We start from the raw sequence: 19,482 nt of genomic DNA on the forward strand, positions 1-19,482 counted from the left end.
AGTAAAAAAACTTTCAGTGCCTGTTTCTTCCCCACCCCAAATACGTATCTGAGTCCTGTATCAATCGAGTACTGTGCCTGTCTGCAGGACTTTTCATCTCTCTCCGCTCTCTCAAAAACTTGGCCTGGGATAACAGGAGCCATTGGCACAGCTCAGGAGTGAGCCTGCATGTAAGCCGAGGTAGGGTGACAAGGTGGTTGCCACATTCTCCATGTTCCCCTCCTCGTTGGGTGCCAAGCCAAGGGTCACATGAGAGGCCTGGGTGGGTTCTACAGGGCTACACTAAGCGCTTTTTACAGAGTCACTGCCTTAAACATGGGGTACCTGTACTTGAACAGATGACTTTAGTAAACTCTCTTGATGTAATATACACCACCAAGGTCTCGGATGCATTTAGGAGGGACATGCAGAGCCCTTGCCTCCTTCACCTGCCCACCATATCACCACTACCTCACCCCCAATAATGGTATGGAGCCCCGTCATGCACCTAGCACTGACTCCATGCGGGCACATCACTTAACTCTTCCATTTCTGTACCTGTGTACAGGTCGGGGACCTCTGTGGTGCTGATCTACTCCCGTTGATATGGGAGATGGACCTGTTCATGGAGAGATTGCCGACAACAACTCATCCTGCTAGAAGCTATCCCACCTGTCACATGTACATGCTTGGGAGAGGCTGCTAAAGAAACCTTCATTACCCTTGGTAACCGCTTGAAACTTCACACTGTATTAACTCTTGTACCGATATCTTCATACCCCAATGTCCTTAGATGACCCAACCAGTCAACTATATGTGTTGGTCACTTACAATGCACCCCCTAAATAACTTCAGTCTTTTCCTAACATCCCTAGTCCCCAACTCAGGTTTGTGACTGCCCCAGCATACCTGTGCAGGTAGGAGTCCATAGCTGGTTGAGTCCATATCGGCAGTGTCCAGGATTGTCATCTTCAGGGCAGACAGCAGGTCCCAGTAGTTCCTCTAGGCTGTAAAAGGATCCTGGGGCAGATGTGCATTAGTTGCTCAGTAGAGGGGTCTAACTGCAGACTGGAGCTCCAATCCAGACAGGAAACATGCGACCTCCAATCAAAGTTTGTTTATTTTTTTCTAAATTAACTTTAACCACTTACGGACCGCCCACCATGTATTTATGTCGGTACTTTGACGTTAAATACCGGGCTATGGCAGCAGATAGCTGCCATAGCCCTGGTATTTTATTAAACGGCGGGCGGTCCGCTTTAACATAAGGGTGATCCCAGCAGCGGCGGATTCGCCACGGGATCACCTTTATGGGCGGCGGCAGAGGTCGTTTTCCCAGTCGTTTTCCCCGCTTCCCGGACCCGCCAATGGATTTAAAGAGCCCATTTTTTTTCATCATGATCTCACATTAAAGAGGTCCTGTCCTGCTTGTTTCTATAACAAGGGATGTTTACAGAAATAGGAATAAAAATAATAAAAACATTTAAAAAAAAAACTGTAAAAAAAAAAAAATAGAAGATAAAATAAATAGGAAAAAAAATTAAAGCGCCCCATCCCCGTTAGCTCGCGCTCAGAAGCGAACGCATACGCAAGTCGCGCCCCCATATGTAAACAGTGTTCAAACCACACAGGCGAGGTATCACCGCGATCATTAGAGCTGGAGCAATAATTCTAGCCCTAGACCTCCTCTGTAACTCTAAACTGGTAACCTGTAGACATTTTTAAAATGTCGCCTTTGGGGATTTATAAGTAGGGATGATCGAACTTTTGATAAGTTCAGTTCGACCAGAACACCCGAACTTCCCGAAACTTCGGGTCTAGATTCCAGAACCCCATTGAAATCGATGGGACCCGAACTTCGGTAATCAAAAAACACAATTTTGAAGCCCTAAAACCCAATAAATGCCCCTAAAAAGTGCCTAGGGTTCTGGGTCATGCGCCAGGGACTATTAATCACACAAAAAAAAGTTCTTAAAAATTGTCGTTTTTGATAGAGAGACAATTATTGAAAAAATTATTGAAAAAAAAATGAGATTTCTTTGGATTTAGTGTCTGGGGGGTCTAAAATGTGTACCTGTGAAGTTTCAGCTCTGTAGCATGTCCAGAACCAGAAAAAAAAAAAGATTGTGTGTCTTAGAATTGCAGTAGAGCAGGGATGGGGCTCCGCTATTTTCACACCTGGCCGTTTTTGTTGCAGGCGTTTATTGGGCTTTTTTGTGGACGTCTTTGGAGGCAGGCATGACATCTGAACTTCTGTGTAGGGGTATATATACACACACATATATGTATATATACACATACACACATATAGGTGTGAAAGTAGCAGAACCCTATGCCTGAAATATGAAATTATTTGCAGGGATGTGGCTCCGCTCCTATCACACCTATATGTGTGTATGTGTATAAATACATATATGTGTGTGTGTGTATATATACCCCTATACAGAAGTTCAGATGTTATGCCTGCCGCCTGCCTCCAAAGACGCCCAAAAAATGCCCAAAAAAACACCTGCAACAACACACTTTTTGGGCATCTTTGGAGGCAGGCATAACATCCGAACTTCTGTATAGGGGTATATATACACACACACACATATATGTATATATATACACATACACACATATAGGTGTGATAGGAGCGGAGCCACATCCCTGCAAATAATTTCATTAGCGCAGGCATAGGGTTCCGCTACTTTCACACCTATATGTGTGTATGTGTATATATACATATATGTGTGTGTGTATATATACCCCTACACAGAAGTTCAGATGTCATGCCTGCCTCCAAAGACGTCCACAAAAAAGTCCAATAAACGCCTGCAACAAAAACGGCCAGGTGTGACAGGAGCGGAACCCCATCCCTGCTCTACTGCAATTCTAAGACAAACAATCTTTTTTCTATGGCGGTCACCCTGACATGGAAGAGTTTGGTCACCCTGCCATAGCAGTCAGAGTCAGTTAACCCTACACTACACTACAGTCACCCTGACACTTAACACTTTCCCTACAGAAACTAGATTATTGAATCTAACTATAGTGGAAAATAGTACCCTAACTACACTAGATATCCCTTTCCTCACACTAATAATTGCTAAATGACACTTTTGAAGCAGGAGTAACAGAACTGCTTCCACTCTCTTCCACAGCCCCTGTATTAGAGTGCTAGAGATTTGGCGGGGCTATCTTATATACTGGGGAGCGTATTCACTACTGATTGGCCTCTGGACCCCCTAGTCACTCCAATCACATTCCTGCCCCCTCAATTGGCTTTTACCGATGGTTCTGGTCCAATCACAGGCTTTTAAAGCCCATTTCCTGTCCCATTGCATTTTGGTCGGTTCTGGTTGCCGAATTCCGAACTTTTTCCGCAAAATGTTCGGAATTCGGCCGAATTTCGAACAGTCAATGTTCGGGTCGAACCGATGGTCGACCCGAACCGTTCGATCATCCCTATTTATAAGTACCTATGTTTGTCACCATTCCACGAGCGTACGCAATTTTGAAGCGTGACATGTTGGGTATCTATCTAACATTATCTTTCACATTATAGAAAAAAAATGGGCTAACTTTACTGTTTTCTTATTTTTTAAATAAAAAAATGCGTTTGTAAGACTGCTGCGCAAATACAGTGTGATAAAAAATATTGTAACGATCTCCATTTTATTCTCTAGTGTGTCTCTGCTAAAAAAATATATATAATGTTTGGAGGTTCTAAGTAATTTTCTAGCAAAAAAAAAAAACTGATTTTAACTTGTAAAGAACAAGTGTCAGAAAAAGGCCTGGTCCAGAAGTGGTTAATGTAGGCCCTTAAAGTCCTACTTTTCTATGTATTTTTTCTGTTCAGTAATCGTGGATGGTGGCCATTAGCTCACGTTTTTTCTGCGCTATATACCGGTAAGTGGTTAATGTAACAAACAACAGACACAACTCGAGTAGGTGGAAGTCACATGTTTACTGTCTAGAGTGGGTTTCCAGTAGCTCCAGTCTTCAGCAGGATAGCATTGCATGCAAGTAGTGATCAGACAGCAGTGAAGGGGTTCATTTTGTAAAAAAAAAAAAAAAATGTAAGGGGCTTTTATTACTGTGAATAAAATTGTTCTCTTTAACCACTTAAGCCCCGGAGGATTTGGCTGCTCAAAGACCAGGGCCTATTTTGCGATTCGGCACTGCGTGACTTTAACGGACAATTGCGCGGTCGTGCAACGCTGTACCCAAATTAAACTGATGTCCTTCTTTTCCCACAAACAGAGCTTTCTTTTGGTGGTATTTGATCAATTTTTACTTTTTGCGCTATAAACAAAATAACAGCGACAGTTTTGAAAAAATAACAATATTTTTCAAATTTTTTTATATGAAGTTCCCCCAAAAAAAATGCAAAAATTTAAAATTTTGTAACATTTTAGGCCAATTTGTTTTCTGCTACCTATGTTTTGTAAAAAAAAATCGCAATAAGTGCATTTTGATTGGTTTGTGCAAAAGTTATTGTGTTTACTAACTAAGGGAAAGATTTTTGACATTTTTTTTTTTTAACGAGTAATGGCAGCGATTTGCGATTTTTTTGGGGGGTCTGCGACATTGCGGCAGACAGATCGGACCCTTGACTGACATTTTTGACACTTTTGGGGGTACCAGTGACATTACTACAGTAATCGGTGCTAAATAATATGCACTGTTACTGTAATAATGACACTGGCAGGGAAGGGGTTAACTTTATTAGAGAGCAGGGGGTTAAGTGTGTCCCTAGGGGCGTGCTTCTAACTGTAAAGGGGCGTGGCTTGTGATATAACCACAGAGACATACGATTCTACATAGCAGGATTGTACAGTCTCTGCTGTTACACCAGGGAGAATGACAGGCGGCTTTGTTTACATCAGCCGCCTGCCTTTCTCCCTCTCCAGCGGGAGATCGCGAGTGACCGGCGGACATTGGACCCGCCGGTCACTCGCGTGGGGATGCCCGTGAATGAGCGGGGGCGGGAGCGCGCCTTCGGTGGCGCATGCTTGCCCCCTATTGGCTTGCAGGCGAGTGACTTACCCATACGTCACTTTGCCTGCACGGGGCTGACCGCCGCAGTATATGTACTTGCGGCGGTCGGCAAGTGGTTAAAGGAACATTTAGAAATAAACGTTTTTCCCTGCTTGCAGCTCACAGCTCAGTGTGTGCTGCTGTGAGAGGCGGATTGGAGCTTCTCAAGGCACAATGATTGCTGCACTCATCTCCCGCAGCAATCATTGTGCTTTGAGACCCAAATTTGGGGCTGTCTGTGTGCCTCAGACCCTGAGGCAGCCAGGCACCTCCATTAATATCAAATAGCCGATACCACAGCTCTGATGAAAGTATGTAAAAATAATATATAAAAAAAAAAATGAAAAAATATTTTTAAAATTAAATTAAATTTTTTTTCCTTTTTTTAACATACTGTCACCAGTCTATGTCCCCGATCACTGCCACACCGGTCATATGATGACTCTGTACTGTGCTAATAAAATTATGTAAAAAAATAAATAAAAAATTGTGAAAAAATATATATATATAATTTAGTTTCTTTCTTTTTGAAAAAATTGTGACAAAAAACTCGCCATGTTACTAAATGCCTCAGACTTTCTACTATCTAAAAAAGGGGTCATTTGGGGGGTATTTGTACTGTCCTGGGATTTTAACCACTTGCCGACTGCCGCAGGTACATTTACTGCGGCAGACAGCCCCTCCTGGGCAAAGTGACGTAGTATTACGTCGCTTGCCCAGGAGCCTGTAGGGGGCGAGCGACGTAGTACTAGGTCCCCGCACGAGTGACCGGCGGCTCCGATGTCCGCCAGCCACTCGCGATCTCCCGCTGGAGAGGGAGAAAGGCAGGCGGCTGATGTAAACACAGCTGTCTGTCATTCTCCCTGATGTAACTGCAGAGATCATACGGTCCTGCTATGTAGGATCGTATGTCTCTGTGGTTACATCAAAAGCCACGCCCCTCTACAGTTAGAGGCACGCCCCTAGGGACATACTTAACCTCTTGATCTCAAATAAAGTTAACCCCTTCCCTGCCAGTGTTATTTTTACAGTAACAGTGCATATGTATAGCACTGATTAGTGTAGTAATGTCACTGGTACTCCCAAAAGTTTCAAAAATGTCAGTCAGGGGTCCGATCTGTCCGCCGCAATGTCGCAGTCCCGCAAAAAAAATCGCAGATCGCCGCCATTACTCGTTAAAAATAAAAACAATAAAAATTACAAAAATCTTTCCCTTAGTTAGTAAACGCAATAACATTTGCGCAAACCAATCAAAATCCGCTTATTGCGATTTTTTTTTTACTAAAAATATGTAGCAGAAAACAAATTGGCCTAAAATGTTAAAAAATGTAGATTTTTACATTTCTTTTTTTTTTTTGAGAATTTCATATAAAAAAATGTGAAAAATATTGTTATTTTTTCAAAATTGTCGCTCTTTTTTTGTTTATAGCGCAAAAAGTAAAAATCGCACAGGTGATCAAATACCACCAAAAGAAAGCTCAGTTTGTGGGAAAAAAAGGACGTAAATTCTGTTTGGGTACAGCGTCGCACGACCGCGCAATTGTCAGTTAAAGTCGCACAGTGCCGGATCGCAAAAAGTGGCCTGGACGTAAGACAGCAAAATCCTCCGGTGGTAAAGTGGTTAAAGTCACGCAGTGCCGAATCGCAAAATAGGCCTTGGTCTTTGAGCAGCCAAATCCTCCGGGGCTAAAGTGGTTAAAGTAGCACAGTGCCAAATAGCAAAAAATAACCTGGTCATAAGGGGGGGAAACCCTTTCCAGAGCTGAAGTGGTTAATAAATACAGAGCTACAGGAATTTTTGTCTTTTTCTGTCTTCCTTGGAGTTGAGTGCAGAGCGCCCCAGCTCTATATACAGCTAATATACTGCAGGCGTCCCTGTCTTCCCAGTCTCTAGTGAAGTCTGGCTTCCTGAAATTAACAACCAGCCCAGATCATTTCCTAAAAGTACGGCTTTGCATCCGTGGCAGACACCCGCTTGGGGTGAGCAGTCAAACACAGTAGGTCCTAAACAGTAGCCTCCAGCATGTCAGTCTAGGTCCACCTGACCTTAAAATTACAGTCACCTCCCGGCCGACAATTAAGGGAGGACCAGAGCCTAGGAACAGAGCAATGGCTGGCCCAGCAGGGAAAGTGAACAGGTCAGGAAGTTGGATAATTGCTCCCTGAATTGGCGCACTGTTCCTAGGCCGGGCCAGAATGGCTTTGAGGGACTCTGATCCTTTCATGTGCCCATCGCTCTCCGCCATCTGCTTCTAATTTCATGACTCTGCCGTTTCCTAGAGTGTCCCTGTGACCTCCTACCTGCTCCAAGGTGAAAATAATTATCCAGAATGACACGTCTCTTTGTCCCAACACCATGAAATGAATCAATCTAGGGGCCGTACCGTATCGAGGCAGGAAGACTGGTCTGGTCTATGTCAATTGCATCATACGTTGGCAGAAACTGTAAAGTCGATACAGATTTTATGTGTTTTCATCTGAGCTAATTTTGCAAGCCAAGCTTCTGAGGGACCTAGGAGGATCAGACGAGGATCGGTATAAATGCTGAGGTTTAAGAGAAGAGAAAAAAGATTGTGTTATGAAGATAATCATAGAAAGTTGAATTAGAACTAAGAGCATAAACTGTTTTATTTTGGATAGAGTCATTTTTTTGTGTCTTCTGTGTCCCATTGGGGAGACTTCTCTTCACTTCCTGTCCCATAGCCAAAACAGGAAGTGAGTGGAAATCCCTGCAATTCGGGGAATCCACCAGATCTAGTGTCCCCTTTAGAGGATTTCCCCTCTACTTCTGTTCTAGTGACAACCAGTGGTGGCCTGTCCATTGGGGGTGCAGGGACGCCACCCCCCCATCAATGCGTGCGGCCTTCTAATCTACATGCAGGGCGCCGGACCCATGGATTCCCATGGGGCTCTAATAGGCTTCAAAAAAGGGTGGGCTCGGGGGGTGCAGAGCACTGCGCCCTGAGCCTACTCAGTTGTTTGACAATAGCAAATGAATATTCGCTATTGTCACATGGATTCTCCTCCTGGCCAATCAGGAAGCGGGTCCTGAGATCTGTTTCCCAATTGGCCGAAAGGAGAAGCCATGCTATTGGCCAAGGAGGAGGAGGAGGGAGGAGACGCAGGGGAAGCCTGACCCACGGAGGAGCCTGAGGGGGAAGCCGCCGCTACCGCTGCCTGCCCTCCATGTGTCAGTCCAGGGTGAGTGAGCTGGTAACCTGGGGGGGGGGGGGGTATGGTGTGCAGGCTGGAGCTGGTGTGGTCAGGGGGGGGTGTAGGTGTGGTCCATCTGACGCCCCTAGCCCCCCCCCCCCCGGCCCATGGAGCACCAGCCGCCACTGGTGACAACCCTAAATTGGAATTTTCTTCACTTTCAGTTATAATGGTAAACAGAACGAATAGAGAGGGTGAATCTCCCTAACAAGGGCAAAAACAGTAATAAAAACCTGACAGGGGTTCTAATCCCTCTTCCTCTATCCAAAACTAGAAAGAAAAGTTTTGCCTTTAGTTATACTTAAACCCTTTTATTGCATTTTACGGTTGGTTGTCAGATGGAAGTGAACAGGTGGCTGTGCAGATGCTGGATGGCTTCTACACACCCTGGACACGGCACGTCCCATAATTCCCAGGCTCTGCAAGTGGGTAGGTGCAGTCTGTAGTCCCAACTGTAGGTGGGGTGTGGGTGGGGTGCAGTGTGTGCAGTGGCAATAATTCACGCAGTCGGGTGGGGTGTAAAACTTGTATTGAAGTAATGTAGCAACGGTTCAAAACAAACCTATTGGGCAAGCTACCCAGCCGGGGGCACTCATGGTTTCCAGCAATGTGGCAAGAGGAGATTCCAGCAGAGAGGGGCAGAATGTGGCCATCTTGTGCCCAATAGGGAAGTTATCCAGAAGAGATGCAACCCTACAGTTTCCCTCTTCACCAGGAACATTTCCATAATGCTAGTACTGTCCCTAACAGGCGGGGTCCCTATTCTACCAACTTGCAAATACATGCCAAACCTGGAAGCCAGGGCCTTAAACAGGCTCTGAATGACCCAAGATGACTGCCAGTCACATGGAGCAACAGCAACCAATGGGATTGCTTCCCTAGTGACCCAGGAAGCCATAGAGGAATTACACTGTATTACCAAAAGTATTGGGACGCCTGCCTTTACACGCACGTGAACTTTAATGGCATCCCAGTCTTAGTCTGTAGGGTTCAATATTGAGTTGGCCCCCGACGTCCTCCCACTGCTCAGCAGATGCCGGCACCTGTCTTCCGGTTACCTTCCCTGTGAATGTTGCGACGCAGGGGGGTGGAACTGTCGGCAAATTCAAAAGTGTAAATACACCAAATGAGATGATACAAAGCTGTGATCCTAACGGATTACACTGTATCATCCCATTTCACCACAGGATTTCACCTGGTGACTTTTCCAGTGCCCTGCCTGTGCTTTTCCAGTTCTTTGTGCCTGGAAAATTGAGAACGAGCATGGCGTCCAAAGAGCATTCTTTTTGCCCAAAAGCGCTTTTAGACGAACTGAGCGACAGCGAAACTGAGTTACTTTAAGAACTGACCAATAGCGATTCGTGGGAAAATTCTTCACCAAATTCCACAACTATGTGCCAGAAAGAGGCATCAGAATCGTTGCTGTCGTCACTTTCCGTACCTGATGACGAATTTACCAATGAATCGCTATCGCTTAGTTCTTCAAGTAACTCAGTTTCGCTGTCGCTGTTTTCCAGTTTGTCTAAAAGCGCTTTTGCGCGAAAAGAACGCTTTTTGGTCGCCAGGCACAAAGAACTGGAAAGTCACCAGGTGAAATCCTGTGGTGAAACGGGATGATACAGTGTAATCCGTTGGGATCACAGCTTTGTATCATCTCATTTGGTGTATTTACATTTTTGAATTTGCCGCCGGTTCCACCCCCTGCGTCGCAACGCTCGCAGGGAGGGAACCAGAAGGCAAGTGCCGGCAATCGGCCGAGCACAGAGCGGGGAGAGAGTGTGAGGAGGACAGGGAGGACGGTGGGGGATCGCAGGGAAGGTGAGTAAGATTCTGGGGTAATCCCGAGTGTGGCTCGGGGGTTACCGCTTTTGGTACTGAAAATTAACCCCGAGCCACACTCGGGAATACAGCCAGGGGGGTTAATAACCTCTCAAATCACTGACCCCCCTAGTGGATAACACCAGCCAACACCAATGATGGCAGCATTGCCTCCCATAGAGCAAGAGAGAAGGGGGGCCTTTGCAAAGACTGTTACTTTTTCCTAAATATGCAAGGTCAGGGGGTCTTTAATATCTGCTGCTAAAAAACAAAGGGGTTGGTTTACTTCAACTGGAGAGTGCAAAATGTGTTGCAGTTCTGCATTGAAACCATTTTTTTTTTTTTTTTGTCAACGCTTAATTGAACAAGCTGAAGATAGAAACTGATTGGCTACCATGCACAGCTGCACCAGATTTTGCACTCTCCAGTTTTAGTAAATCAACCCCAATGTTTTATGCCATGCTTCCACTAATCAGTCTCTGGTGACCACCCACCATGGAAAAACATATACATCGGAGTTGGCCCAATGTCCCGATGTGGACGCCCATTGCTGGCCATACTGCTGTCATCAAAGTGACTCAGTGGTTGCTGGTTGTATATTGTTACTTGGAAACCGCCCCTGTCTCCATCCCTCTGGGTCCCATAAGTAACATTTATATGTTCGGCCTCATCAATGGATCCGTCCCTGGAGAGGGATAAAATATGGATTTTTTATGTTTGATTTGACGTCATAGAATTTCCTGCGGAACGCTTGGAAAACATGAATCTACTTGGACAATTAGTAGGATACATATAGCATGTGCGTTGTATGAACTCCAACAGAATGGCAGTAAAGAGCGCGCCGTGATCTCATAAGGCCCTCACAAAGGTACTCTGAAAGCTGAAGTTTAATCAGAATAGATTTTGCCTTCCCTGGTTCTTTCCTCCTCCCTAACCAATGACACATGCTGATTACATCTTTATACAAATTATTTCTTGTTTCAATGTATGGCATACCCCCACAGGAGCCGCTGGTTATTTGGGCTTATTTCCCCCCACTCACAGCATGCACAGCCAGGCACACAGCATTTTCAGCATTCTATATTTGGCTCCAGAATCAGTCTAGGAATTTCTTTTAGGGTTTTTATTGGGAACAGGAGCTTGGATAGGAATGGGGAGCGTGGCATACCCCGAAACTGTAGAACTTGAGGATTACTAGGCATCTGTACATAAATGCAGGATGTATTGTACAACTTCAGGCTGCACTGTATTCTATTGGCTGACTGGCACGACTCCTGGTTGAACTGCATGAGCTTGTGAGATAAACCATCCCTCAGTCACTTCTTCTCTCTATAGCAGGTATAAGTACTCACTCAGAAGTCCCAGATTGGTTGGGCTTTCTCCCACCAACTCACTCCTGGCTCCTCTCAGTCTCTGATCCAGGCTCTTTTTGGTAGGCCCCTCAGATAGGGCCTACTGGTACCTCAATGTCTTTAATTGGCTTCTTTGTCTCTCTCTCTCTCCTCCCCAGGGTTTTTCTTTAGCAGGCTGGACCATGGAACGCAGGCCAGGCTTCAGAATATTTATGGACTCTCCCTCATCTTCTGGGCACACCTCCCCAGGGATTTGCTGGCTTTCCATGAATATTTAACCTTCCTAGCGGTATTCCCGAGCGTGACTCGGGGTTAGATTTTAGAGCCAAAAGCGGTAACCCCGAGCCACACTCGGGGTACCGCTAGGAAGATCGCTGGATCCTGGTAAAGGTTTTACTTACCTTTTCTCCGGGATCCAGCGAAGAATGCGGGCGGTATGCGGCGGCGGAGCTTCCTCCCGATCGTTTGCGAGCCCCGGCTTCCGTCTCCGGCGACGTGACGTTCGCCGGGGGGTGGAACCGGCGGCAAATTCAAATGTGAAACACACCAAACACACTGATACTATTCAAAATAAAATAAAATCACATTACATTGCCCCCCAGTGCCCTTTCCTGCAGTTTTACTGTACTTTTTATGTATATATATATATATATATATATACAGTATATACGTATATACATATATGCATATATATATATATATATATATATATATACGTATAAATATATATATATATATATATATATATATGCACGTATATATATATATACACGTGTATATATATATATATATATATATATACGTAATTCTTGTGAATGAGCAGCCCAAGCCAACTGTATACATTATATATATACAGTTGGCTTGGGCTGCTCATATATATATATATATATATATATATATATATATATATATATATAATATATATAATAAATGTATACAGTTGGTTTGGGCTGCTCATTCACAAGAATTACATGCAAAATAATGGTACCGCTTTCAGCACCTAAAATCCAAAAGAATCATACGCCAGGGAGGTTAAGCTGGCCATCATGCTCTTCCTACCACTATACTTCTAGAAATCTCTAGAAGACAGGGGGAAATAGCAGAACAGCAGCCTGTGAGACACTAAAGAGCCCCAAGTAATCAATTCATGCTGCACTGTTTACAGAGAAGCTAACTTAATTTGCCTAGCAGTCTACTCTGAACTGGCAGGGTGCAATAATTGCATACCATTATGTAGCACCCTCCTAGGTTTAGACCGTTAGATTTAGTATGTGTTTTTAAAAATGTAGTTGCCACACTATAGTCAGTGTGGTTGTAATTGTTTTTAGGTAAATGCATTGTTTTCACATTGAAGCTGCATTCTGCTAGTTAGGTCTGCTCAGTGTTTTCAGCTGCTGCCAGTCTGATAGTTCTCTCTGCATCCTGAAAGCATGAGAAGTTTCTGGATGATAGGTGTGGAGCTATGCAGATGGCAGCATAAGTATTGATACAGCCCTGGCCTATCCCAGAGAGGCAGGCTCTGAATGCATGCTGGGAGACTGTATATATTTTGTGAGCACACTGAGCTCTGGGTTTTTTCCTGGAGAGGAATAGTTCAGCCTGGAGGACATGTTGCCCTTCTAGGAGGCAATGCTGTTATGTCTGCTGTCACGAGGCCTCAGGTGGGCAACCTGAGGGCCTGGTGCTTAGACCCTGGAACTAAAGAGAGCTTTCTGCTGAAGATCTGGTCTGGTGTCACCGGACTAAGGTGTCACTTGGAAGTTGATAGGAGGCAGCCAGCTGTCTTTGGGCCTTGTGTCGGTGCAGACACTTCAGAGAGGTCTTTGGGGACCTTTGTGCTTTTGCTATCCCTCTAGTGCTAGAGAGTCAGCTGTGGGTCACCAGTTAAAGATGGTGTCCTGAAGAGCTTTGTCCATCTAACTTTTTGGAGTAGTGCTACACCTATTTTAGACCCAGTGATGCATAACTGGGTCTATGTGCTTCTCCATGCAATGGCTGGTAGGGGGGGCCCACAGGCTGCTGTACATACTGCAGTTTTCTGAAAACATCACAGCACCCTGCCTCAGTACTCCTCTCTAGAGTCTTCAGATCTGATACAAGCAGTCGGCTGGATCTTGGGAGAAGTGATGCAGAATGCCTTGATGGTTGGATGTCAGTCTGGAGGAGTGGGCAATCCTAGGCAGACTTTATTTGCATGTAGACCACTGTAGGCATTACCCACATGTGATGCTGTGCCTCCATGATTGAAAGAACTGAAATCCAAAGAATAAAGGGGCCCTTATTGGTAGGTTTTGATGGGCAAATGCAACATGCTTTTGGACAGTGGCAGCTGGTGCATTGGGGGAACAGGGGCGCTGCCCCCCCCCCCCCATCCATACATCCGGCCCCCTAAAATACATGCGGGGGGCCGGACGCATGGACTTCGATGGGGCTTTTTTTTTTTTTTTAGCCATGTGATTAGAGCCAGAGGCTCGAATAGGCTACAAAACAGGGTGTGTCGATAGCGAATGAAAATTTGCTATTGTCACACGGATCCTCCTCCTGGCCAATCAGGAAGCGGGTTATGAGACCCGTTTCCCGATTGGCCGAGAGGAGAAGCCATGCCATTGGGCATGGAGGAGGAGGGAGGAGACGCAGAAGACGGGGAAGAAGCAGCCGTGGCCACCGTCGATGTCACCGTCGCCTGCTGCTGCAGATGGGTAAGTGAGCTGGGGGGGGTCCTGGTCCTGGTCCTGTACTGTACTGTCATGCTGTGGGTCCTGTACTGTACTGTCAAGCTGTGGCCCGGGTAATGGGGTGTATGGTGCAGTCCGTCTGACGCCCCCCCTCGACGCATGGAGCACCAGCCACCACTGCTTTTGGAAACAGTTTGAGAAGCTTCTAAGATCATTCAGAGTTTCTCATAGGTGCATTTGACCAACAGTTGGCTTGACCCGCATTTCACGTTTTTCCATTTCAATAGACTTGTATCTGGAGGAAAGCAGTTCTGAAGTTAACAACTGAGACTCTGGTCTCAAAGCTGGTCATACATGTGGCCATTTTTAGCCAATTTTAACCACTTTCCATCCACTGGGAACCATAAATACCATTGAAAGTAATCACAAGAACCTAAACTATCTACTGCCTTTGAGACTAATCGACCACAAGATTTTCCTTAGTTGTGGAGTTGGAACTGGGCTTGTATGCTATTAAAGTTTGTAATTTGAAAGGTGAACACTGGCCACAAAAAAAATGAATTTTAACATATTCCTCAATAACCACAAAAAATATAAATCCACTTTGTGTGTTCCAAATGTTCCAGATTTTACCTAAAAGTTACATCATCACTGTGCTGTACATAGCCTGTGCAGAAGACAGAGCTGTGGGAGGGGCCCAGCAGGCTCCACCCACTACAGGCTGTCTGTAGAAAACTACAGAAGGGGGCGGAAACAAGACCAGTCACCCTGCACAAGGCGAGAGAGCAGCAGTGACTGGTCTGTATTACAGAAAGCTTCTGCACAGAGGGAAAATCTCACATTGGATTACTGCACAGATCTGGAAGAAATACACAAAGCACACCAAGTAAGAATACACATGATGAATGCATTTAGATAATATTTGCTTATCCTGGAATTCAGCTTTAATTATTTCAGTTGTCAGTGACGTATAAAGCTTTGCAATTTCCTGTAGTATGGAGTCACAATGCAAGGTGCTGGAATGGAAATCCAGGTGGGTCTGGAATGACATTGAGTGATAATGACAGTCCTAAAAAAATGTATTTAAAGAAGAAAAGTTGAAGAAATATTGTGTTTGCATTCTCCTTGTAGTCAGTGGAAACCACCATTTGATGTCTTCAGTTGTTTTGCAAAATTTGGCAACCAGTGGAATGAAACATTGGATCATTCAAACAAACTGTGGCTACTTTATCTGAACCAAAAAAAAAAACGTGAGTAGGGCTGGTCCACACACCAACATGAACGCTCTATAATGCAACTATATACATAGAGTATCCCACAAAAGTAAGTGCATGCCTCCCATTTTTATAAATATTTTAACCACTTGCCGACCGCTCACTGAGCTGGTACTGCGGCAAAGTGGCTCGTTATTGTCCAGCAACGTAGACCTACCTCGCTGGATAACGCCCCCCTCTCGGCGGCGCGCACGCGCGCCACCGGAGGCTCGCTCCCGCTGTATTCAGACACAGCGGGAGTCGGGCCAGTGGATTAGAGGCGGTGATCACCACCGCTCTTCCCCAATCGTCGGGGATCAAGTGAGGAAATCCACCCACTTGTGTAAACAAAGCGGGCGGATCTCCTATGTGACAGACAGGGACAGATTACAGGATTCAGCATAGCTGAACCTGCGATCTGTGTCTGTGTCACACAATCCCCCCCCCCCCCACACACACACATCAGTAAGCATGAGGCATACATTTAACCCACTGATCACCAATAAAGTTAACCCCTTCCCTGCCAGTGTCAGTATTACAGTAACAGTGCATATTTATAGCACTGATTACTGTAGTAATGTCACTGGTACCCCCAAAAATGTCAAAAATGTCAGTCAGGGGTCCGATCTGTCCGCCGCAATGTCGCAGTCCCGCAAAAAAAATTGCAGATCGCCGCCATTACTAGTAAAGAAAAAAATAAACAATAAAAATGACAATTCTTTCCGGTAGTTAGTAGACGCAATAACTTTTGCACAAATCAATCAAAATACGCTTATTGTGATTTTTTTTTACCAAAAATATGTAGCAGAAAACAAATTGGCCTAAAATGTTAAAAAAGTTTCATTTTTAAATTTTTCTTTGTGAATGTTATATATCAGAATGTAAAAAATATTGTTTTTTTTTTTTCAAAATTGTCGCTCTTTTTTTCAAAAATGTAAAAATCGCACAGGTGATCAAATACCACCAAAAGAAAGCTCTATTTGTGGGGAAAAAAAGGACATAAATTTAATTTGGGTACAGTGTCGCACGACCGCGCAATTGTGAGTTAAAATAACGCAGTGCCGAATCGCAAAATATAGCCTGGTCAGGAATGGGGTAAAATCTTCCGGTCTTAAAGTGGTTAAAAATACGCTCATTGAGGATTTTTTTGTCAAAGACATGTAGCTAAATACATTTTGGCCTAAATACTGTATATGACAAAAATTTAATATATTGGATATTTTTTAACTGTCAAAGTAGAAAATGTCAATTTTTTTGCAAAATGTTTGCTCTTTTTTTATTAATATCGCAAAAAATGAAAAGCACAGAGGTGATCAAATACCACCAAAAGGAAGCTCTGTTTGTGGGAAAAAAAGGACGTAAATTTTGTTTGGGTACAGGGTTGCATGACCGCGCAATTGTCAGTTAAAGTCACGCAGTGCCAAGTTGCAAAAAGTGGCCTGGACGTAAAGCAGGAAAATCCTCCGGTGGTAAAGTGGTTAAAGATAATGCACAAGAAAGCCCCAAAACAGTTTGCTGAAGACAAGCAGACTAAGGACATGGATTACTGGAACCATGTTCTGTGGTCTGATGAGACCAAGATAAACTTATTTGGTTCAGATGGTGTCAAGCGTGTGTGGAGGCAACCAGGTGAGGAGTACAAAGACAAGTGTGTCTTCCTACAGTCAAGCATGGTGGTGGGAGTGTCATGGTCTGGGGCTGCATGAATGCTGCCGGCACTGGGGAGCTACAGTTCATTGAGGGAATCATGAATGCCAACATGTACTGTGACATACTGAAGCAGAGCATCATCCCCTCCCTGATGAGACTGGGCAGCAGAGCAGTATTCCAACATGATAATGACCCGAAAAAACACCTGCAAGGCGACCACTGCCTTGCTAAAGAAGCTGAGGGTAAAGGTGATGGACTGACCAAGCATGTCTCCAGACCTAAACCCTATTGAGAATCTGTGGGGCATCCTCAAAAGGAAGGTGGAGGAGCGCAAGATCTCTAACATCCAACAGCTCTGTGATGTCATCATGGAGGAGTGGAAGAGGACTCCAGTGGCAACCTGTGAAGCTCTGGTGAACTCCATGCCAAAGAGGGTTAAGGCAGTGCTGGAAAATATTTTTGGCCACACAAAATTTTGACACTTTGTGACGCGAACGCCGTCTCCCGCGTGCATGAGCGGGAGTGATGTCATCGTGCCTCAACCCAATCAGATGGCCGGAGGATGCGAACCAGGAAGCAGGTCAGTCAAACATGTCGACCGTGTCACTGGTCAGCAGGCGCTACTGCGGGGCTTCGTTCGAAGGCAAGTATTTCATAATGAGCTAGTATGCGATGCAAACTAGCTCATTATGCCTTTGCATCGCATACTAGCTCATTCCCACTGATGCGAAGAGTAAGGAGCATTCTTCCCAATGATGAGAAGAGTAAGGAGCATTCTTCCCAATGATGAGAAAAGTAAGGAGCATTCTTCCCAATAATGAGAAGAGTAAGGAGCATTCTTCCCAATGATGAGAAGAGTAAGGAGCATTCTTCCCAATGATGTGAAGAGTAAGGAGCATTCTTCCCAATGATGAGAAGAGTAAGGAGCATTCTTCCCAATGATGCGAAGAGTAAGGAGCATTCTTCCCACTGATGAGAAGAGTAAGGAGCATTCTTCCCAATGATGAGAAGAGTAAGGAGCATTCTTCCTAATGATGAGAAGAGTAAGGAGCATTCTTCCCACTGATGAGAAGAGTAAGGAGCATTCTTCCCAATGATGAGAAGAGTAAGGAGCATTCTTCCCACTGATGAGAAGAGTAAGGAGCATTCTTCCCAATGATGCGAAGAGTAAGGAGCATTCTTCCCACTGATGAGAAGAGTAAGGAGCATTCTTCCCAATGATACGAAGAGTAAGGAGCATTCTTCCTAATGATGAGAAGAGTAAGGAGCATTCTTCCCAATGATGAGAAGAGTAAGGAGCATTCTTCCCAATGATGAGAAGAGTAAAGAGCATTCTTCCCAATGATGAGAAGAGTAAGGAGCATTCTTCCCACTGATGAGAAGAGTAAGGAGCATTCTTCCCAATGATGAGAAGAGTAAGGAGCATTCTTCCCACTGATGAGAAGAGTAAGGAGCATTCTTCCCAATGATGAGAAGAGTAAGGAGCATTCTTCCCAATGAAGAGAAGAGTAAGGAGCATTCTTCCCACTGATGAGAAGAGTAAGGAGCATTCTTCCCAATGATGAGAAGAGTAAGGAGCATTCTTCCCAATGATGAGAAGAGTAAGGAGCATTCTTCCCAATGATGAGAAGAGTAAGGAGCATTCTTCCCACTGACTGTCACACTAAGGAATCATGAGTTGTAAATTTTTAGCAGGGGTTCCCCCGAGACCAGAAATTAATTTCAAGGGTTCCTCTGTATTGAGAAAGGTTGAGAAAGGCTGGTGTAAAGTATTATCACTGATCACTGTATTGGTGTCACTGGTGATGTCAGTGGCAGTTAGTCAGTTAGTCAGTTCCCACTCAGTATCAGTTAGTGTCAGATTGCTCACAGCGCTGATCAGTGTGTTCTGGTGGAGGGGGAATCCCCCTATCAGAACACAAAGACACATTGCTTGTGTTGGTATGGCGATCTGTCAGTTTTTTTTTTTGTTCAGCCCACTGGGTTGATACTTGTTTTTTTTTTTGTTTTTTTTTTTACCATAAACATGTAACGGAATACCTTTTGACCAAAATGTATGAAACATTTTTACTTTTTTTAAATTTTTTATTGTGTATATATATTTATTTATTTATTTTTTTGCAGAAAGTAATAAATATTGAATGTTTTACTTCATTTTAATTTTTTCATTTATGTAATAAAAAAAAAAGGAAAAAGAAACCAGTGGTGATCAAATACTACAAAAATGAAGCTCTACTTGTGTAAAAAAAAAAAAAAATCTATATGTTATTATACAGGATTTATATAGCGTCAACAGGTTGCACATCGCTTTACAATATGAGGGCAGACAGTACAGTTACAATGCAATTCAATACAGGAGGAATCAGAGGGTGCTGCTCCTTAGAGCTTACATAAATTAAATTTGGCTACAGTGTTTCATGACCGTGCAATTACCAGTTCCATGAGTTCTAGTTCATATGACGTCCTTGGCTTTGAGTGGAGATATCTGAATGATGCCTGCAGCTGGCATCGTTCTTA

Source organism: Pelophylax lessonae (assembly GCF_965119305.1).
Source record: "Pelophylax lessonae genome assembly, chromosome: 1".
Classification (NCBI taxonomy): Eukaryota; Metazoa; Chordata; class Amphibia; order Anura; family Ranidae; genus Pelophylax; species Pelophylax lessonae.